At 47.8% G+C, this 22,848-nt stretch overlaps 2 long non-coding RNA genes and 1 pseudogene across 2 annotated transcripts; 1 reads left to right on the forward strand and 2 right to left on the reverse strand.

Annotated features, from left to right (window-relative positions):
* Window positions 1–833: 833 nt before the first annotated feature.
* LOC133770180 (uncharacterized) lies at window positions 834–1,993 on the forward strand. Its single transcript, XR_009867317.1, has 3 exons — window positions 834–968; window positions 1,057–1,384; window positions 1,610–1,993. It is a non-coding gene; the product is annotated as an uncharacterized LOC133770180 (long non-coding RNA).
* LOC133770181 (uncharacterized) lies at window positions 1,841–5,814 on the reverse strand. The gene is made up of 2 exons (XR_009867318.1): window positions 5,742–5,814; window positions 1,841–3,898 (listed from the first exon to the last, which is right to left on the reverse strand). It is a non-coding gene; the product is annotated as an uncharacterized LOC133770181 (long non-coding RNA).
* Window positions 5,815–22,224: 16,410 nt separating this feature from the next.
* LOC133770658 (U6 spliceosomal RNA) lies at window positions 22,225–22,321 on the reverse strand (annotated as a pseudogene).
* Window positions 22,322–22,848: the final 527 nt, after the last annotated feature.

The following is a 22,848-nucleotide window of genomic DNA, read 5'->3' on the forward strand; positions in this document are numbered from 1 at the left end:
CTGGGGGCGCTCCACCCGCCGCAGCCGCCTCCGGTTTGCCGCCCCCTCTCTCCCAGTCCCCGGCGGGGGAGCCCTCTGGGACGCCGGTCAGAGAAGCTTTTGGACTTGGGTGGAATGGAGCAGGCTTGGGGTTGGTCCTTGCTGTCCTAGCGGGGACCGGGAGTCAGGTCAGTGGGGCCCAGCGGTCTGGGACTTTGCCCGATTTCATCACTGGTTCCTTTTGGCACCCGCAGGTGGACGGAAGTCAAAAGCTTTGGCTCTCTGCGGGGCGCAGGTGCGGCTCTGTACTGTTGCCTGCCGCACATGGATCCCCGAAATGCACCTTGTTGGCTGGTGCCTGAGCAAGAGAGGGGACGTTTTACTGGAAGCGAGGGTGTTCTAAACAGGGCCGGGAAACCTTGGAGGCGCGTTCTCTCCTCCCCCGCGCCTCCCCAAATCCAATGCTCGGCCAGGCGGTTTAACAGGGCCCAGGCAGCGCGGGATCCTCTGGGCTCAGAGTTCTGGAGCGTGGGGTCTGGGCCGCGCCGCCTGCCCTATCAGCCGCAAATATCCACCCTTTCTCCTTAGCCGAGGGCCACCGAGAGCCGGGAGGGCGCAGAGCGGGGAAGGGAAAGGTTAAAGCCTGACCCTGGCGGACAGCAGGAAAGGTCAGAGCCTCAGGGTCAATAGCAAGCCCAGGTCCCATCCCCCGCTCTGCTGGGCGCAGAGCCACCGGGCCCCTTCCCCCAGCCAAGGTCTACGGCGCCAGGAGGCGGAGGCCCTGGCAGCCGGGGGTGGGGGCAGTGCCGCGGATGCTAGGGAGGTGCGTGGCGGTTCCCGCCTGGCAGCACGCCCCGGGTTTAGGTTTTTGGAGCTGTGGAGGAAGCCGGGGGCATTTATTCTGCGCGTGGAGGGAGGAGAGAAGGTGGGCAGCGGCAGAAGAAGGCGGGTGGTGCACAAGGGCAACCAGTTTCCCTCGGAGGGACCGGGTAATTTTGTGTATTTTCCTTATTAAGTCTGTTAAAAATCTGCTCTCCCGCCATCATCCTTCTCACCATTTTCTTTCTTCCATTTCAGCCCCTTCATTTCCAAGCCCCTTCCCTCCCCTCCTTCTCTTTCTCCGTGTCCCTTCCTCCCTCCCTCCTTTTCCCCATTCATTTTCTCCTCCTCTTATTTTTTTCCTGCTTTTTTCCTTCCTTCCCCCCTCTTCCCTAAATGGAGGCCGGGCGGAGGTCTGTGAACCTGCAGCTTTTTATAGGAAAGACGCCGAGTGTATCTGGCGCCGACAGAAACGAGCCCTGTTTCTGAAACAGCGGAGGGTCAGGTGGGCGGCAGAATGCAGAGGGAACACTTGCGCTTGGGAGAGGCCTTGGCGCTGTAACTGGCCATAACTGACGCCTCCCAGGTGGGTCTCATCTACCATTCCCTTCCTGGTCCGCGCAGGCCCCGAGTCTGGAGCTTAGTGTTTGTGGTGGGCCCCGTTCCCCTTGCTAACGCCCCCAGCGCCATCCGGGCCCCTGGCATCAGCACATTTTTTGATTCGTTTTGATTTGATTTGATTTTGCTAAATAAATAAATTTCTAAGGCCGTAATCCCTAAAAGCACCAGCAAAACCTTTCATCTTTCCTAGAACACCAAGGGTGGCCCAGTGGAGACCATTATCAAGATAATTAGACAAAACCCGAACTTCCTGCCACCCAGGAAGAATCCCTTCTCTGCTGTCAGACTTCAAAGTCCACCATCAACTGCCTGTTCCAGATAAGCCCTGGCTCGCGGAGACCCAGCCTCATCGCCAGGCAATCTGCCCTGCCTCGGAAACACAACAGACACTGCAGAAAATCACTTGATTCTGGAACAAAAATCAATATAAGAATTAGATTTATTGTCTGCTTATGTGATTAAAAATGACAAAGTGTTGGCTTTTATTTTCATAAAAAAGACAGAAGGCTGAACAAAATAATTTACGATCTCGATCTCGAATCCTGCTCCTTTCATTTGCCTGGAAACACCCGGAGGAAGCGCCGAGAGGGTGGCTGGGAAGTGCGATGGCAGAGCCAGGTGCCCCCTATACGGAGGTGAGCTCGCCGTCGGACATGAGCGCTGCTGTGTACGCGAGAAGAAGACATTTCCGCGTCTCTTTCGGCGACAGCGCCGGGCCAGTAGAAGGCTGGGTGCCCTGTGCCGTGCCTCTAACCTTTCAGGTTCCAGCCTCGTTCCCCCAAATAACTTTTAGAACGTCGCTGCCTTATTGGTTGCTGGACTGGAGCAGTTCCAGAGACTTGGTTCGCTCCGCCACAGCCTCGAAGATTCGCATACGGCCTTGGATACTAGTAACGCCGGGTCCCTGGGCGGGCGCGTGTGTGCGCGCGCGCTTGCGTCGGACTGCCTGCTTGGCCAGGGCCGGCCACTCTCCCCCACACCCGGAGGATCGCGGGGTTTCAGAGTCCGGTTGAAACCAGGAAAACCGGGTTTCCGAAACCTCCGTGGGCTGGATTCTCCAAGCTTGGCGGGCGGTGTGCACATTTCCAGCCTTGGGCGCGCGCCGGTTACCCCGACGCCCGACGCCGGGGGCTAGTTATCTACGTTAAAAAACAAAAAGGCAAAACCAGAAAAATCCACAGTGTGCATCTCATCTTACACATCCCCCTCCCCACGCCGAGTCAGAATCCACCCGCGTCTCCACGCTGCTGCTCGTGGGTGACTCCCGCGTGAGCTGCGCGTGAGCCCACCAGTTCACTGCCTTATTCTGGGGCAAAGTGGCTCCCGGCTGCGCAAGGGGTCGGGGATCGTGGACTCCCGGAGTGCAAATAGCTTCACGCACACGTAATAGCAGCATTAGAAAAATAACTTCCAAGCCAGGTCCCTTAGAGTCCCCAAATGCGCCTTCAGATTTGGAGCTGGCGCTGTTTGGCCCGCCGCGAGGTCCGGGGGGGGCTCGTTGGTCAAGTCCTTCATTGGTTCTCCTTTTGTTCTGGAACCTAACCGATAGGGCTTAGCTCTTGGTTGGTGTAGAAATGAAACCCAACCAAGCCATCCGCTCCACGGAGTCCCCAGGGACCTGGTTCCTCCACGGTGGCCCGGTTCTCTTGAAGCGGAGAGTGTGAGGAGCTGGAAGTGGATCCCTCGTTGCAGGGAAATCTGACAGGCCCTGGAGGCCCACTAGCTCAGCCGCCGCCGGCCGTCGGGCCGTTTCTCCCTCTTGCTCCTATCTTGCGAGGCCGACGCAGCCTCCAGGTGGGGAGCCCTTCCGAGGGACGTCAGGATGCAGGTGGCTAGAGACCCGCTGGAGTCTGGAGACTGCCGCCCTGGGGAGGAGGAAGGCCTCGGGTGGCCCCGGCTTCAGGGCAGCAGCGGCTGCGTTCAGGTGAAGGCAGATTGTGCCACCAGCAATCCCAGCCTCTCCCATTGTCCCCTTGGGTCCTCATCTCTAGCCTCTTCTCCCAGCTGGCCTCCCTCTCCAGCCTCTAGAGCCCCGGAGCTGCAGGTCCAAGTGTCAAAGGTCAGGCCTTCTCCAGGCCCGGGTTGCTTCTCCACCCCTCTGCCCAGGGACACGCTGGATTCAGGCTGGATGCCCACTCCAACCGACCAGAGGAAACAGATGATGTCCGAGCTCCCTGTGCCCCAACTCAGCCCCTCCAGGGTGACTTGGGGTCCAGAAAGGGGTGGGGTATGGGTGGTGCAGTTTAATTTAGGAAATGACATCCGGACCAGAGAGCTTTCATCTGGGCATTTTAGGAAGGTGGTTTTGTTTGTTTGTGGAGGGGACGTTTTCATAATTTCTTTAACAGTCCAAATTGGGGTGGCTTTGACCACAGAATGAGGAACAATCTTCCCTTGCATCATTTAATTGCCCCAAACTGGCCAGAGCTGGAAATAGGTTGCCAGGAGGGATCCAGGAGAGGCAAACGAATGCCCAGTCCTGCAAGAAGGCAGTTATGTTCCAAAGGGGCCGACCTTTCGCCTGAATGGGGGCAAGGCCAGCAGAGTAAAAAGCAGATTTCTATGCACGTCCACGTGGCCCCATGTAATGAACACATCTCCATCAATTCCTGGAGGCAGAGGGCTCAATTTACTGGGGTTTTAGCTTTGCCACGTCCCCAGCCTCAGCTCTGACGGCAGAGCAGCCGAGTAGTTAGAATTCTCTCTCCAACGAAAGCCATGGTCAATAGAATTCTCAGTATCAAATGAGCAATAATTTGCTGTGGCTACATGCTGGATAATGAAAGATGTTAGCGGGATCAATAAAAAATGAAAACACTTTTACTTACATCTTGAGTTACTGTTTTAAGAGCACAGAGATGCAGGAAAACCAAAGCTAGGTTCAGAGCCCCCTAACTCCCCCTTCAGAACCTGAGGCACAGGGCTTTGTCACTGCCTGACTTGTCCTTTCTCCCTGCCAGGCCTGTACCTTCTCCCTGTGCTGACAGGAGAACAGATTATTTACATCAAATTAACCCCGCAGAAACCAGTGAATAATTTAAGTGTCAGAGTTTAAATTCTCCCCACCCCCAAACCAGAAATACATTTAAAATGGTTTTCCACTAGGACTAAAGGTTATCTAATTGGGGTAGTTTACAAAAAAACTATGCAAGTGTCCCACAGCTGAATTGTCCTTTGAACTGTATCAAAATGTGCCATTGGCTGAGATGGCCAGGAAGGCCTGTTGTTTTTCAGTTTGTACATGCAAGGGCAAAGGAAATCTTTTAGATTTGGTTTTGTGTCATCATCAAATCTGGACAGTTCAGGTCCTAAGCTCACCCCCCCCCCCAAAGTCAATTCCCTCATCTTCTTTCGTAAGCATTTCATTTGTTCAATTTGTTTTCCATTTGTATGGGGTTTATTTGTCCAACCCAGCCTGCTGTAACCGCCATTCAGTGCTCAAGGCTCTTACGTATCTGGTCCTTAAGGAACCAGCTGTGAAATGATTGGAGACACGGTCTACATTTTTAAAAGAAAGATGCCAAGGCTTTAAAAATGGGGAAAACATCCGTGTATGCCCTGCATAAAACAGGCCGCAGCAAAAAAAGCTCACTGCCAGCTTCCGGCGTTGGAACCAATGGAGTGAGCAGAGGACATCTCAAAACGTGCGCTTGGCTGTTCCTGCGGGTTTAAGGAGACTACATTTTCCACCAAAACTTCAGAACAAAACATGAATTTAGCCACCTTAATGCCCTCTGGCTACCGGAGCTGCTTTGGCTCTGGAAGTTCCCTGGCCTGGGATCCTTAGCGGGTTTGGGTAGGACTTGGAGAGAGCAAAGCCACCGGGAGATTTAGCAACCGTGAACCAGCCCGAGGAAGCGTAGATAAACTCCAAGTTGGGGATTACCCCCGGGTGAGTGAATCGCCCAGCTCCGTTTCCACAAGGCACACAAATGTAGGTGAGGTGTGGTCGCCGCAGGCTGCCCAGGGGAAGAACCGCGCACGAACCGCAGACGCGCGCCCGCACAGCGGCCCCCGGCGCGGGGCATGCCCGCGTTATTTACACCGTGCCGGGGGGCCCCCTCTCCTCTCTCATTTGCTACTTCAAACTCGCGGGGAGGACCTGTCAGCGGCTGTGGCCGGGCAGGCGGGCTAGGAGGGGGGCGCCCCCGCTCTGCTCCTCGAGCGTGACGCGGCCGCTGCCCTCCGCCCCCAGCGCCTAGCCGGCTCGCGTGAGCGCGGGCTCAGCGGCGGGCCCGCGTGGCCAGGCGCCCGGAGCCCCTGACCCAGCCTCCGCCCCAGTCTGCCCCCTCCTCCCGCACACGCCCGCGAGCCCCGCTTACCCCGGTGGGCGAGTCGCGGCGCATTAGCAGATTTCACGGCAAGTTGCTTCTGTGACATGCGATCGGGTTCATGCACGAGGACTAGCCTCCTAGGAGGAAGGGAAACGAGAGGCCATTTGCATAATTTCAAGTGAGAAACAGGGAAACGGGGTGGGGGACGAAGGTCAAGCCCCCCCCCCCAATTTCTCCTCCCCTCCCCGACCCATAAATCAACCCCACGTCCCGCACTTCCAGCGCCCAATGCACAGCACGAAAAAGTAATCAGCACACGTCGCAGGTGATACCTTTTATTGCGCTCGTTTTAAACACAGGGGTAGGATGGGCCCCCAGCGCGAAGACTTTTCTCGGCAGCGCAACCGCGGGGCAGGTGGACCATCCGGACAGCTCCTGGGCCCACGGATTCCTGCGTGGTCGCGGGCGGAGGCACGCAGGGCTCGGCGCCCAGGGTCGGAGCCCGGCGCGCAAACCCAAATTCCCTCCAGCTTCTTCGGCTCCATCTTTAAGTCCAGGCAAAAGATCAATCCCGCCCCTGCCCCCCCCCCCCTCTCGCTCTCTCCTTCTCTCTCACGCACACATTTGCAGCCATAAATAAACAGCTCCCAGTTAGACCAGGAAGCAGAGGAGCAAAAGGGAGAGGAAAGGAGAAAAGAGAGGGACGAGACCCGGAGCGCGAGCCTCGCCTCTCTCGGGCGCCGAGTGGCTCTTTTTGGTCAGGCCAGCCTCGCGTTTGGGGATGCAACTTGCATTTGAATAGCTGCCTGGGCTCGTTATGGACTCGGGAAAGCTCTGAAAGGGAATCACTATGCAAATTGTCCCAGTTACAATCGAAAGGTTCGATCTCTCCGAGCTGCCTGACGGAAGTTGATGTCAGCTATGTGTGCATTAGGGCTGCATTACCGCCTTCCTCGGCCTCCGCGCTACTCCCGCTCGCGCCTGCCGGGGAGGCTTTTTTTTTTTTTTTTTTTGCTTATGTGTATATTCTCCCTCCGTAATTAAATAATAAATAAATAAATAAATAAGGCTGAAGGTGGTGGCGTGGCTGGCTCTGGCCCGGGAGGCCCATGGGCGGAGAGGGGGAGAGGTGGGACCGCCTGGCGCGGTGGGGGTGGGCTGGGGTGGGGTGTCATTCTTTTGCAGCAGGTGTTGATGGTACTTCTGAAATCAAACATTTAGATTTTTTTTTTTTTTTAGCGCTTTGCGGGACGAGACGGAGGCTGGGGGTGGGGGTGGGGATGAGGGTGGGGTGGGGGAGGGGGAGGGGGAGGCGGCGATGTCAGCCTTCGCTCGCCCGCTTGATCCTACAATGCCGGCTGCAGATCAATACCCGCTCACTGTAATCCCAGTAATTGTAGGGCTCGCAGCTTTTATTTTAAAGAAATAGGACACTAGGGCGCGGGCAGGCGGCTGAGGCCGTGTGCTTGGGCCGCGGCGCCTCCGGGGGTCTTTTGGGGCGTCTGTCTCTCACCAATGAATCCAGAAAGCATCCCCCCCTCAAATCCCTCAGGTTGCGGGATTGAGCGCCTGGCGTTAGCCAAGGCCCACCTAGGGGGTCTGGCTGACTCGCGGGACTCGTGTGGCTTCCAGCCGGGGATGACGCCCACCAGCATGGACTCAGGGCGGCGGCCCAGACCTGGGGCTGAGGTATTGAGCGTGGGCGCTGACCCTGGACACAGAGGTCCCAGACCTCTACCTGGGGCCGGAAGGTGCAGAAGCCCGGGGCCTTAAGGCCTAGGAAGGGAGCGGCTTTGTCCTCTTTTCGCAGCCTTCCAGGCTCGCGGCTGGCCTAGCTTGGCCTCGCCTGCGTGCGGCCTTGGGCCTGCAGGAAAGGCTGGAACGTTAGGACCCGGAGATCTTTGGCCAGCGCGGCCCGCTGGACCTGGGTTGCCTCCTGGGCCACCGCGCAGCGCGCGCGTTTGACCGACGCCCACCGACCTCGCCGCGCCCGCGGGCCAGGCGGGCCCCGCAAGCCGCCTGCCGCCTCGGACATCGGCCACCTCTCTGGTGGGGCCCGGGACCGCAGCCCCTGCGTCGCTGGCCGCCCGCAGCTTCTGGCGCCCCCGAAGATGACCATCTGTCATTCAATTAAGGTTTCAGGGCAGCTGATGGGGGAGCCAGGGTCAGCGACCCCAGGACAAAACGGCCTGCTGCCTCGGATAGGAGAAGTTCAAATGTTAAATGCACAACATTGTGCCAGCTCCCAGTCTCGGCCCCCACCCGATCACAGGTCCGGCCGGTGGACAGCAGCGGGGTGAAGGGCAGCGGTCATTAGCACTTAGATTTCAGCTCTGGGCCGGGCTCCTTCTGTTGGGCTATTTTGACCAAGGAACCTTTAACCCCTTTCGCGCCAGCTTCCCTCTGGGGAAGGCCAGATTGTCCGAAAGAGGGGGGAGAAAGAGAGGGAGAGGGAGAGAGGGAGAGAGGGAAAGAGAGAGAGAGAGAGAGAGAGAGATCAGATGCACCCCGTATGAAGAGGGTTCAAACTATATTTCTGGCCATTTCTCCATAGGAAAAGCAAATGGTATACCTACAAGATTTAAAAAGTTTGTTATAACCAAAACAAAACAAAAGGTTGTCATAAAGTTTTATGTTTTAATTTTTAGTTTTGGGAAAAGAAGTTCATTTGCTGTGACCATGGGATACCTGGGCCAGTGTGGGGAAGAGTGAATCGGGAAGACTCCCAGAACTTTCTCTCTGTCCTCCACTCCCCAAAAGTGTTGACCCCAGTGTGTGTGTGTGTGTGTGTGTGTGGATGGCGATGACCTTCAGCTCCCTACAGAAAACTCCATCAAAGTCTGCTGTGGCCAGGCTCTTCCACTGTTGAAAGTAGGTTGGACAGTTGCCCTTTCCCTTCTGAGACTTTCCTATAATAAAAAGAGGTAAAACATTGTAACTAATGGAATTCATAAAGTACATTCATTAAGTATCCACAGGCTTGTGGGCGTGTAGGTATTAATAGGCTCGGCTTCTCCACCCTGCTGAGGGTAGGGCAGCCACAGTCTTAGCAGTTGTCGATGGAAGACTCAACTCTCAATTACTAACCATGAGTCCTGAAAACAGCTCTGTCAGGAAGATTGTCATCTCAAGGCTCTGAAGTCTAGGTTCTTCAACAGGCATTCTGGCTTCCAGCTCCTGGTTCTCAACATTAAACCTAGTCCCCCCTTTTTGGAAGTAACTATCAAGCAATCAATTAATCAATCCGGCATTCAGCATTGAAGCATCTTAGCAAAAATTTCCTTGGATAACAATGAATAATGCATGGCCCTCCAGTATATTGACTGTGGCAAATGGTCTTTAAGGTAAGGTGCAGCAACAAGTACCTTTAAATAAAATCAAAATAAAAAGTTTACCACAATCATAATAAATTGTTCAGTCATCTTCCTATTGACCCACACAGCATCTTTCTTCGGGGGCATTTGGAGTTATTTTTTCCCCCATACAAACAGGCCAGAACAAATTGATGAATTGAGCTTTCACTATGCTAATTTAGACATTATAAATATTTAATTAACATCCCTAATAGCCAGTCATAGAGGACCCCCGCTCTACTTTACACTCTTCTTAATCTAAAGTAAATGCTCTTCCCATTAATAGCCTGATGCCATTTTAGCAGCTTCCTCCATAAAAGGGCCTCATCTAGTCCAAAAGGAGGAGGCCGCTGGGCAGTCTGCATTAGTCAGGCATTATTCCATTTGCTAAGGACCCTGGGAACAGTGTTAAGTCTCTGCAAATTCCACCTTTTCTAGTCCTTCAAGAATAGGGGAGGTTTCTCAATTCCACTTTTTGAGGCAAACTAGTTTTTTGAGGTTGTACTAAAGTAGAAAATGTGTACATTTTATTGTTTAAAATATTTTATTTATATTTATTTGTATTTATATTTATTTGAATGAGAGAGAGAGAGAGAGAGAGAGAGATCTTCCATTTGCTGGTGCATTGCCCAAATGCCCTTAACTGCAAGGCTAGGACAGACAGAAGCCAGGAGCCAGGAATTCCATCTGGATCTCCCATGTGAGTGGCAGGGGTCTATGTACTTGAGCCATCACCTGCTCCCTCCCAGGGTATGGTTAGCAGGAAGCTGAAATCCAAAGCAGAGCTGGGACTTGAAACCAAGCACTTTGATATGGGATGCAGGGTGTCCCAAGTTGCATCTTAACTACTGCATCAAATGCCTGTCCCGAATTGTATTTTGGTAGGTTTATGCTAAATATTGGATCTTGGATAAGGAATGGGAATGTTTAACCGTGGAGTGTATTAGTTTTTCCAACACAGTGTAAGGTTGTGGAAGGAATTCTGAACGGAGAGTTTCAAATCCCACGGCCCTCACTGGCAGCAGGACTTTCAGGCCAGTGGCTCATTTCCTTGGAGCATCAGTGTCCCCTCTGAAAGTAGGATGTCTTTGCTATAGTTAAAGACTGAACGGGAGAATAAATTGCTTGACATGCAGTAGGTACTCAATAAATACTTGGTTAACTTCTAATTTTCTGCCAAAAATTCATTAGGCTTCTCTCTGCTTATATGTATTCCTGTTGTCTCTACAACACCCTGTCATCATACTCTAACGTTGCAAAAGCACTTGATGTTTGCCAGAGTCATTTGTCTCATCAATTCTTTGATCTGGTTTTCCTAACTGGAAGCTAGGAGTCCTACATTCTGACCAAGAGGTGCTGTAAGAACAGACACTAGAACTCAGATTTGCAGAAATTCCGAGTCATAAACTCTGATCACTGAAATGTCCTTACACAATAGTCCTTGTGTGGTTTAGAAAGATTCCAGGAGCAGCATTATATTTCCCTCGGGGCAGGAATCAGGTCAGAACTGAGAGCTCAAGAAATTAGAAACTCTGTGGGCTGAGCTCACTTGGCACTGGAATCTGCAGATGCTGAACATGAAATAGCTGAAGATAGGGAACGAAGCATCAGACAATTGAAGTGTCAATTGTTAAAAAGATAAGCCATCTTATTTTAAGAATATTTCTCAAAGGATCTGAGAAAAGAACAGGATTGATTTGTTGGACATTGCTGGTTATAGACAATAGAAATCTTGAATTCTTTTTGTTGGCTAGCACAAAATGAATACTACTTAACACAACACATGCTTTAACACTAACAAGATAGACATTTGTCTAGATAGAGTAAATATCCTAGTCAGATCACAGAATTTTAATTTTTGGTGCAGATTGAATTTTCCTTTTCATGTTTGGTAGGTAGTGGATGTGCCCAGATATAAAGACCAGTGAGAAAGGGGAAAAGGATTGGTCAGGACCATTTCCTAATAAGTAACAGGGTATAAAATGAGGTGTGAATTAACAGACAATAGTCTGGCTTAACACAGCTCGCACTCTCTCTCTCTCTCTCTTTCTCTCTCTCTCTCTGCCCTTCTACTTTTTTGTTCTTACTCTCTCCTTTCTCTTTCAACTCTGTAATGATCCAGTATACAGAAGGGAAAACAGGGGCCGGTGCTGTGGCACAGCGGGTTAACACCCTGGCCAGTAGCAGCAGCATCTCATATGGGTGCCGGTTCTAGTCCTGGCTGCTCCTCTTCCTATCCAGCTCTCTGCTATGGCCTGGGAAAGCAGTAGAAGATGGTTCAAGTCCTTGGGCCCCTACACCCATGTGGGAGACCCAAAATAAGCTCCTGGCTCCTGGCTTCAGATCGGCACAGCTCTGGCTGTTGTGGCAAATTCGGGAGTAAACCAGCAGATGGAAGATCTCTCTCTGTCTCCACCTCTCTCTGTAACTCTGTCTTTCAAATAAATAAAATAAATCTTAAAAAAAGGAAGGGAAAACATTGTTGCAGTCCTTCACGTTTTGTTTTGTGATACCCATGGGAAAGGTTTTTCCTTTAATTTTAAAAATTGACACATAAAAACTGTACAAGTTTTTGGGGTACCATGTGATTCAAAAATCATTTATTTTTATTTTTATAAAAGATTTATTTATTTATTTGAAAGAGTTACAAAGAGAGAGGAGAGGCAGAGAGAGAGAGAGAGAGAGAGGTCTTCCATTAGCTGGTTCCTCAACTTCCCCAACTGGCTGCAATGGCTGGAGCTGCACCGATCTGAAGCCAGGAGCCAGGAGCCTCCTCCGGGTCTCCTACATGGATGCAGGAGCCCAAACACTTGGGCCACCCTCCACTGCTTTCCCAGACCACAGCAGAGAGCTGGATCAGAAGTGGAGCAGCTGGGTCTCGAACTGGCACATATGGGATGCTGGTGCTTCAGGTCAGGGTGTTAACCTGCTGTGCCACAGCGCCAGCCCCCAAAGTCATTTATTTATTTGAGACAGAAAAGGAAAGAGAGAGAGAGAGAGAGAGAGAGAGAGAGAGATCATCATCTGTTGGTTCACTTTGCAATTCCTGACTTGGGGGCAGGTACAGGAGAAGAGGCAAGCCTAAGCCAAGGATGAGAGCCAAGAACTCAATCCAAGTCTTCTTCGTGAGTGGCAGAGACCCAATTACTTGAGTCATCACTGCTGACTCAAGGATCTGCATCAGCAGGAAGCTGGAGTTAGGCGCTGGAGCTGGGAATCAAACCTAGGTACACAGATGTGGGACATGCGTGTCTTAACCACTAGACCAAACCGCCAATCCTAGCATATGATGGCTTTTTTTAAAAAAAGATTTATTTATTTATTTGAAAGTCAGAGTTATGGAGAGACAGAGGCGCGCACACACACACATACACACACACACAGAGAGAGAGAGAGAGAGAGAGAGAGAAAGAGAGAGAGAGAGAGGTCTTCTATCCGTTAGTTCACACTCCAGATGGCCACAACGGCCGGAGCTGTGCCCATCTGAAGCCAGGAACCAAGAGCTTCTTTCGGGTCTCCCACGTGGGTGCAGGGGCCCAAGGACTTGGGCCATCTTCTACTGCTTTCCCAGGCCATGCAGCAAGCTGGATCGGAAGTGGAGCAGCCGGGACTCGAATTGGCACCCATATGGGATGCTGGCACAGCAGGCGGTGGCTTTACCTGCTACACCATAGCGCCAGCCTCAACGTATGATGTTTTGACACATGAAAACATTGTGTGATGTTCAAACAAGGAGAAGTGTATCCATTTATTCAAGCAGTTATTATTTATGGTAAAACATTTAGAATCCTTTCTTTTAGCTTTTGGAAATATACAGTACATTATCATTATCTGTGGTCACTCTACTGTGCAATGGAGCACCTGCACTTATTTCTGCCACCTAACTGTAAGTTAGTGCCCATTGGCCAACCTTTCCCTCTCCTGTTCCCTACTCTCCTCAACTTCTGATAATTCTTATTCTACTCTCAACTTTTCTGAGACCAACTGTTTTAGATTCCATATATGAGTGCAATCATGCAGGATTTGTACTTCTGTGCCTGACTTACTTCATTTAGCATGGTGACCTCCAGTTTCATGCTGTCACAAATAAAAGGATTTCACCCTTTCCAGTGACTGATTATTATACCATTGTGTATATGTACCACATTTTCTTTATTCATTAGCCGAAGGACACTAAGGTTTGGTTTCATTTCTTGGCTGTTGTGAACACACAGCAATAAACATTGGAGTGCAGATGTCTCTTTGACATAAAGATTTTTATTTCCATGGACTACAGGAAGATACTTCAAAAAGTTCAGGGAAATACAAACATCTTTTAATTGCACTTTACCATGAACTCTTGAAAGTATCCTCTTATACCAAGTAGTAGGAATGCTAGATAATATGGAAGTTCTATTTTTAATTTTCTTAAATTTATTTTTGAAAAATATATTCATTTGAAAGGGGGGAGGAGAGAGAGAGAGATAGAGAGAGAGAGAAAGAGAGAAAGAAACACAGAGATTTCTTCCATCTGCTGGGATGCTGGGACCAAGTACTTGAACTGTTACCACTGCTTGTGGTGTGTGTCAACAGGAAGCTGGACTCAAAAGTGGAGCCCAGTCTGAAACCCAGGGGCTGCAATATGGAAAGCAGGCATCCTGAGCGTTGTGCCAAATACCTGCCCCAATTTTTATTTACTATTTATTCACGAGGCAGAGATAGAGATGGAGATGGAGATAGATAGAGATAGACAGAGGGAGGCCTCCCATCTGCTGGTTCACTCTCTAAATGCCTACAGTGTGGTGGGATGGGCCAGACTGAAGCCAGGAACTCAGTCTGGGTCTCTCATGTTGGTGGTATGAACTCAACTACTTGAGTCATCACCTGCTGCCTCCTTGGGTTTGCATTAGCAGGAAGATGGAATTGGGAGTCAGAGCTGAGTATTGAACCCAAGCACTCTTGCTAAGGGGTGCAAGCATCCTAACTGCGATGCCAGATGCCTGCTCTGGGGAGGTTTTTGACAAGTAGCTCCTGGGGGTGTGTGCAAGAAAGTGGCTTCTGCAGGACAGCCCCCTGTTCTGTATTGGTATTGGTTAGCAAACTCTCGTTTTCTACTTCTTGGGTCTCCTGTGTGAGGGCAAAGGGTCTTTTGGAGTTAGGCTTGGGAAATTGCCCTGAAGCTCTTAGACACAAGGTAGAGAGTGATTTGCAGCATGAAAAACTTCATGTTTTCCTAGGCAGCTACTGCCTACTGCATGTCAGGCACCTTCTTAGCACAGGGGTTCAAAGAATATAAACGGCCCCTGTTCCAATCTGAGGGAAGTGACTGATGTTTGGATGCTGTGATGAGATCTGAATAAAGCTTTGAGTAGAAAGCATGGTAGCTAGGGACAGGAAGTATCTCCCTGAGGGCCTTTCCCAGGAGGCAACATCTCAAATCTGGGAGGGTGAGATGGAGCTGGGCCAGTGAGCATGTGGCCCAGGGAAAGGACATGGAGGAACAGAGAATGAACAACACGCAAAGGACTCATAGCCGGAGTGTTCAGCCTTAGCTGTGAGAGGGTAGAGTCGAGAAGATAGTCGGGGAAACTGAGAAGGGCCCTGAGGCCAGGTTGGGTTTGGATCTCTAATTTATTCAGCAGGGAACCAATTGAAAATGTTAAGCAGGTGAGATGGTCACCTTGTTTACTCTGGAAAATCACTGGTGGCAGCATAAAGAGACAGGGGACAGGAAGATGAATATAAAAGTGACATTAGTAGGGATAGGCATTTGATGCAGCTGTTAAGCTGCTGCTTGGAATACCTGCATCCCATATCAGAGTGCCTGGGTTCCAGGCCTGGCTCTGCTTTGGATTCCAGCTTCCCATTTATCTCCAACCCTGGGAGGTAGCAAACAATGACTCAACTACTTGGGTCCCTGGCATTCACACGGAGACCCAGATTGAGTTCTGGGCTCCTGGCTTCAGCCAGGTCCGGTTCTGCTGTTGCAGGTATTGAGGGGAGTGAACCAGTGGATGGAGGATCTCCATTTCCACCTTTCTCTTTGCCTTTCAAATGAAATGAAAATAAATCAATGCAACTTTTAAAATAACAGTAGTAAATGAAAACAAAATGAGTTGGTATACATTATTGGTATATAAAACTCCAACAAACAATTTTCTTTTTTAAAAATTATTATTTATTTGAAAGATTTAGATAGAGAGAAAAGGAGAGGCAGAGAGAGAGAGGCAGAGAGAGAGAGAGAGAGAGAGAGAGAGAGAGAGGTCTTCCATCCGCTGCTTCACTTCCCAATTGGCTGCAATGGCCAGAGTTGCACCCATCCAAAGTCAGGAGCCAGGAGCTTCTTCCAGGTCTCCCACGTGGGTGCAGGGGCCTAAGGACCTGGGCCATCTTCTACTGCTGTCTCAGGCCATAGCAGAGAGCTGGATCAGAAGTGGAGTAGCTGGGACGCGAACCGGCACCCATATGGGATGCTGGCACTGCAGACGGTGGCTTTACCAGCTATGCCATAGCACCGGCTCCAACAAATGATTTTCCAAATTCCATTTTTTTCAGAAGAATCACAGATAAATCAAACTATAAATTAATGTGAGAATAATTGTGATGCCTTTCTATTTATTATTCTTCTTGGTTAATTTTCCTTTCCATTACCATAAGTTCCCTACAGGTTTGCCTTTGACTTTTTTTGCTGTTATTCTCTGAGTTGCTGTCCTGGGCGAACAATGACTGTCCTGGAACCAAAGCCCTGCCTCAGTGAGAAACCTGTCCTTACTGGTAGGTAGTGTGTGCCGACCATATTGGAATAAAACACAAAGCAACTCAAAAAGCTTCGAAGAAAAATGGAAATCTTCACTGTTTGTCTTTCCAAGAGTGTCTTAAAACCTGCACTGCCCTTTCTTGTGTAGCACTCCACACCATAAGCTTCCCAAAGTTCATCTTTAAATCTCCGTTCTTATCCCATGTTTCTCCCCATTGCTGAAATAGTCTCTCTGCAGGGTTCCTGCGGTCGCAGCCTGCTCTTTGCCCTGGCGCTCACTTTCCACCACTTCCTCCTTCTCCGGCTCCTTTTTCTCTGGAGGAGCATCCCTGATGGAGTTTTGGAGGAAACGCTCCTTTCTTCCATTGGGTGACATAATACGCCTTGGAAACATCAAATAGTGGATTGCTGACTTGTCTGGTAGACGGCTCAGTGAAAATTCAGAAAAGAGAAAGGTCAGCTGGACCAGAGTAACACGAAAAGGCTTCGGGGAAGAGGTGAGACTCCAGCTTGGACGTGGAAGGGAGACCACAGGGTGCTCTGGGTGTGAGGACCCACTCATGTAACGAGCCAAGGTGTAGGGCTGGGAGCCAGAGATTTTCTCTGTGCTTTCCAGTGTAACAGGAAATACCAAGTCCTCCAGGACCAGAGAGTATCACATTGGGAGATCCTCAGGAGATCATCTGGTCTACCTGTCCTATAATGGGGTGCTCATGTAGGCATTGATTGGTCAGTATTTCCAGTACTGGGGATAGTTTAGTTCTCAGCTCCTTAGGGTACTCTGTGGTTTGTAAACAATGAGGAAATCCACTGACCCTCCAATTTCTACTCTGCTTTTCTTCCATAGTAACAAAACTCCCATATTGTTAAATATGTGTCTCCTGGTTTCTCTTACCAAAAGAAGTGGTCCATGGGAGGTAAACATGTACCTTGTGATAAGATTTCCAGAAAAGCACTTTAGAAGGCTTTGAATCAGCTGGGATGTGTGACCTGTAGTCCTTATACATTTCTTTTTCCTGATGACTGGATCATGACATGATGGTTGGAGTTGCGACAATCATCTTGAAAGTATGAGATGATTTTGGGGATAAAAGCTATGTGCTGGGGCTGGTGCTGTGGTGTAGCAGGTAAAGCCACAGCCTACAGGGCCAGCATCCCATATGGGTGCTGGTTCGAGTCTGGCTGCTCCACTTCCAGTTCAGCTTTCTGCTATGGCCTGGGAAAGCTGTAGAAGATGGCCCAAGCCCTTGGGCCCCTGTACCAGTGTGGGAAACCTGGAAGAAGCTCTCGGCTCCTGGCTTCAGATCAGCGCAACTTTGGCTGTTGCGTTCAATTGAGGAGTGAACCAGTGGATGGAAGACCTCTCTCTCTCTCTCTCTCTTTCCTTCTCTCTCTGTGTAACTCTGACTTTCAAATAAATAAACAAATCTTTATTAAAAAAGCTATGTGTTGAAGATGGTGCAGCAGCGATGACCATGGAAGCATCATTCCAGCCCTTGGTGTGAAGCTCTGGATTGTGGGAGAGACATGGCCTCTGTTATAGGTAAGTTAAGGTTATTTTAGGTGTGTTAATAGCAGTCAACATCTCCCTAAGTCAGGGGTGGGGAACGTCCAGTCCACAGGCCACACAGAGCCCACAGAATCATTTGGTCTGGCTTTGTCAATGTATATGCAGGGGAGGACTCAAAATTTAGTAAATGTATAGCCAGCTAATTTTTAAGTAAATCATTTTGTATGGCCCATGAATGACATTATAAATATCACAGGGCCCTTGGCAGAAGAAATGTCCCCCACCGCTGTAGAAGTGATACAACACCTGCAGACTTTGAAAGTAGATTCTAGGGGCCAGTGTTGTGGTGTAGTGATGCCAGCCTCCCATATTGGCACTGGTTTGAATGGCTGCTCCAATTCTGATCCAGCTCCCAGCTGATGGCCTGGGAAAGCACTGGAGGATGGCCCACGTGTTCAACAGGGAATGGCCCAAGTATTTGGGCCCCTGTCATCCACATGGGAGTCCTGGGTGAAACTCCTGGCTTTGGTCTGGCCAAGCCCTGGCCATTGTGGCTTTTTGGGGAGTGAACTAGCAGACAGAAGATCCCTGTTTCTGTCCCTCCCTCTAGCTCTGTAATACTGACTTTCAAAATAAATAAATAAATAAATAAGCCTTAAAAAATAAATTCAAACCTCATGATAGTCACTGTCATTGCAGTGTATGGAAACAAAATAAAAGCTCAGAGAACCATAAAAGAAGATGGAGTGTGATGGGCAATATGAAATAGGAATAGAAGTAGAGCTAATACATTAGGTCAAAACCAAAATAAAACATATAATGCTTCTTAAACTTGTGCTTTAAAGTCCACTATTTAATTTTTTTTTTTTTTTACAGATAGAGTTAGTGAGAGAGAGAGACAGAGAGAAAGGTCTTCCTTCTGTTGGTTCACCCCCCAAATGGCTGCTACGGCCGGCGAGCTATGCTGATCCGAAGCCAGGAGCCAGGTGTTTCCTCCTGGTCTCACACACGGGTGTAGGTGCCCAAGCACTTGGGTCATCCTCTACTACCTTTCTGGGCCATAGCAGAGAGCTGGACTGGAAGAAGAGCAGCCGGGACTAGAACCCGGCGCCCATATGGGATGCCAGTGCTGCAGGCAGAGGATTAACCAAGTGAGCCACTATTTTCTTTTTTTTTTAACTTTTATTTAATGAATATAAATTTCCAAAGTACAGCTTATGGATTACAATGGCCTTCCCCCCCCCAATAACTTCCCTCCCACCTGCAACCCTCCCCTTTCCCGCTCCCTCTCCCCTTCCATTCACATCAAGATTCATTTTCAATTCTCTTTATATACAGAAGATCAGTTTAGTATATATTAAGTAAAGATTTCAACAGTTTGCCCCCACATAGCAACACAAAGTGAAAAAATAATGTTGGAGTACTAGTTATAGCATTAAATAACAGTGTACAGCACATTAAAGACAGAGATCCTACATGATATTTTTTAAAAATTGATTAATTTTGTATGCAATTTCCAATTTAACACCAGGTTTTTTTTTTCATTTTCAATTATCTTTATATACAGAAGATCGATTCTGTATATACTTAGTAAAGATTTCATCAGTTTGCACCCACACAGAAACACAAAGTGTAAAATACTGTTTTAGTACTAGTTATAGCATCACTTCGCATTGGACAACATATTAAGGACAGATCCCACATGAGACATAAGTACACAGTGACTCCTGTTGTTGATTTAACAATTTGACACTCTTGTATATGGCGTCAGTAATCTCCCTAGGCTCTAGTCATGAGTTGCCAAGGCTATGGAAGACTTTTGAGCTCGCCAACTTCGATCTTATTCTGACAGGGTCATAGTCAAAGTGGAAGTTCTCTCCTCCCTTCAGAGAAAAGTACCTCCTTCTTTGATGGCCCCATTCTTTCCACTGGGATCTCACATGCAGAGATCTTTCATTTAGGTCTTCTTTTTTATTTATTTATTTTTTTTCCAGAGTGTCTTGGCTTTCCATGCCTAAAATACTCTCATGGGCTCTTCAGCCAGATCTGAATGCCTTAAGGGCTGATTCTGAGGCCAGAGTGTGAGCCACTATTTTCAAGGTTGGTGTTGTGGTAAAGCAGATTAAGCAACTACCTACAACACTGGTATCCCATAAGAGTGCTAGTTTGAGTCCATGCTGCTCCACTTCAGATCCAGCTCCCTGATAATGTGCCTTGGAACACAGTGGAGGATGGCCTAAGTGCTTGAACCCCTACACCCATGTGGGAGACCTGGATGGAAGTTCTGGGGTCCTGGCTTCAGTCTGGCCCAGTCCCAGACATTGCAGTCATTTGGGGAGTGATACAGTAGATGGAAGATCTTCTCTGTCTCTGTCTCTCCCTCTCTCTGTGATGCTGGCCTTCAAATAGTATTTTTTTTAAACATTGTATTTTCAATGAGACCAAAAGTAAAATTCCAGCAACTCCTATGGATTATAAAATGTGGATCTCATAAACCTTAGGTTCTTAGGAAAACTGTGGAGAGGGAGGTTCAGCAAGGGAGCACTGTATTTCAACTCCCATTCAGATTGATTTCATTTTAGAAAATATTCGCAGTGGGTTAAAGCCCTGGCCTGCAGCATTGGCATCACATACGGATGCTGGTTCAAGTCCTGGCTGCTCCATTTCTGATCCAGTTCCCTGCTATTGTGCCTGGGAAAGCAGTGGAGGATGGCCCAAGTCCTTGGCACCCTGTACTCTTGTGGGAGACCAAGAAGAAGCTCCTGGCTCCTGGCTTTGGATCAGCTCAGCTCTGGCCGTTGCGGCCATTTGGGGAGTGAACCAGCAGATGGAAGACCTCTTTCTCTGCCTCTACCTCTCTCTGTAACTCTGTCTTTCAAACAAAATTAATAATAAAAGAAAAAAATTTTGGTTTGAATTCGTGTGTATGAATTTTTTTTTTTGTCAAAAGTAATAGGAAATCAGTACTTAGTACCATATTCTTTCTGTTGAACTCAGGTGGACATAAGTAATCGATATTTTCTTCACCTTTAGGTAATTTAGTTCTCCCCATTCTTAGGAAAATCTGTGCTTACTAACAAGTGAGCAAATAAAATGAAAAATTCTCTTTCACAAATTAATCATATAATTGAAACAAAAGTAATTCTTAAACACTGGTAAACATATTCTGCTTATTTTTCTGAGCTTTTTGTTTTGTTTTACAATGCCTCAGATTCCTAAGCTGATGTTTGACATTAGGAATTAATGATGTTGTCTGATTGAGATGGGTGGTTTATGTATTTTAAGACCTTCTTTGCCATAATGATGATGCTAATACAAATTTTCTATGTAGAGATAATTCTGAGTTGGAACAATACCACAGTTTTCAGAGATACTAGATATATTTCACAGATGTTTAAAACATGGTTTTTAAAAAAAATGAATGTAAGAGAAGTAACATTCTAGTTCTTAAAACATTTTGCAAAAGAGCATATATTTGATGCTGACTTAATATTTCTCTGTAGGTTGAATTGTGACCTGAAATTCCATTAGTGTTTAATTTACATCTAACTTAAAGTAGGAATGGCCATTTCATGCATTATGACCTTTCTGGGTGTTTGAATTTTCCAATTGTTGAAGAAGACAATGGTACCTGCCGATTTATTTCAGATTTTATCTATGAGGCACAAATAAGGAATTAAATGATAGATTTAAGTTAAATAACAGGATAATTTCTTTTGTTATTGACGTAGGCAATATGCTACCTTCCTGCTGCTGACTCCAACAAATTTGGAATATATTTGCTCAAAATCAATAAATCTGTCTGTTGAGATGAACCTATTTGATAGTTAAAGCATGGGAGTTGAGGGTTAGAGTGGCACAACACAGGATTGGAGACACAGGTAGGGACTGGATCACATAGGGTCCTGGTAGAGACATCTGTATTTTATTCCAAGCGCCGTGAAAAGCCATGGATGAGCTTCTAACAGAGGGACGTGATACAACTTGTGTTTTTTAAAAAAATTTAATTTATTTTTCTGAAAGTTTGAGTTAGAGAGAGAGAGAGAGAGAGAGAGACTTTCCATCCATTGGATTACTCCCCAGATGGCTGCAACAGCCAAGACTGCGCCAGGCTGAAGCTAGGAGCCAAGAGCTTCATCTGGGTCTCCCACAGGGGTGGCAGGAGCCCAAATCCTTGGGCCCTCTACCATTGCTTTTCCCAGAGTAATATTAGCAGGGAGCTGGACAGGAAGTGGAGTAGCTGGGACATGATCCGGCGCTGGTAATGGGATGCTGGCGTTATAGGCAGCAGCTTTACCTGCTAAGCCACAATGTCAGTCCCTATGCCCCCATGATTGAGTTTTATTTCTTACTCTTATATCCTGTGACCATGCTGTACTTGTTTTTAAATTTTAGGGTGTATTTTTCTTTTTCCTTTTTTGGGTATATTCCCTAGGATTTCTACCTGGACAATCATGTCATATACAAATAGGGACAGATTTATTCTCCCTTTCTAATCTGTATGTTTTCTATTTCTTTTTCTTTTTTTTTCTTTCACTGCCAGTGCTATGTTTAATAGTGGTGAGAGGAAACATTTTTACCTGTTTCCTATCTTAGAGAGAAAGCAGTCAGGTGTTTCATCTTTAAGTATGTTACTTGTGGGTTTATTGTAGATGCTCTGCATCAAATTATAAGTTAAATTGAGTTTCTTTGAGTTAGATGTTGTAGACATTTGCGATATTGTCATCTTTGACTGAAAAGAAGTCACTCCCATTCACATTCAACTAACAATCTCTGAGAATTCTCCCCAACATTCTATTTCTTTAACTCCAATGGTCTTTAATAGTCATTGATGTGAAAAAGTGTCTGGTTATTAGTTCTTTTGCATTTTTAAATAAGAAAAGTCATCCATTATTTTCTTTATGGTGTTTGAAATTTGCATTTCTTTTTTTTTAAAATATGGAACGCTTCACAAATTTGATTAGCAGGGGCCATGCTAATTTTCTCTGTATCATTCCAGTTTTAGTATATGTGCTGCCAAAGCGAGCACAGAATTTTGTATTATTTCAAAAAGGCATCCCCTATTCCAACTTTGTAATTTTCTTACATGCTATCTGATTCTCTTAAGATTTAATTTCTATTTAGACCTCTGTCAATGCTTCATTGATTGGTCTGCCATCCAGACACAGAACATCTGTTAAAAGACATGTCCCTTTCATATGTTTTTATCTTTATCTGTAAGCCACAAACAAAGAATCAAAACTGTCTCTCCTCCTAGATGGCCATCTGTTTTAATGTCCATTATGAAGAAATTACTTATAATAAAATCTTCTATGGCGAGTGTAGGTAATACTTCAGAAAATATACTGCAAGTGCTGTGAGAAATGTGGCACATGGATTGAGACATAGACTACAGGTGAGACAGTGATTGAGTACAGGCAAGATGCGGATTCTGAGTTGGTAGACTTGGATTCAAGTACTGTGCACACCCCTGGAGCTATGTGCTTCTAGTAAAGTTGTTTAATTCTCTTGGATCTCAATTTCTCCTTTGTAAAATAAGGGAGTTATGTCAAATAA

The sequence above is a fragment of the Lepus europaeus genome, chromosome 11 (assembly GCF_033115175.1).
Source record: "Lepus europaeus isolate LE1 chromosome 11, mLepTim1.pri, whole genome shotgun sequence".
NCBI classification, from domain to species: domain Eukaryota; kingdom Metazoa; phylum Chordata; class Mammalia; order Lagomorpha; family Leporidae; genus Lepus; species Lepus europaeus.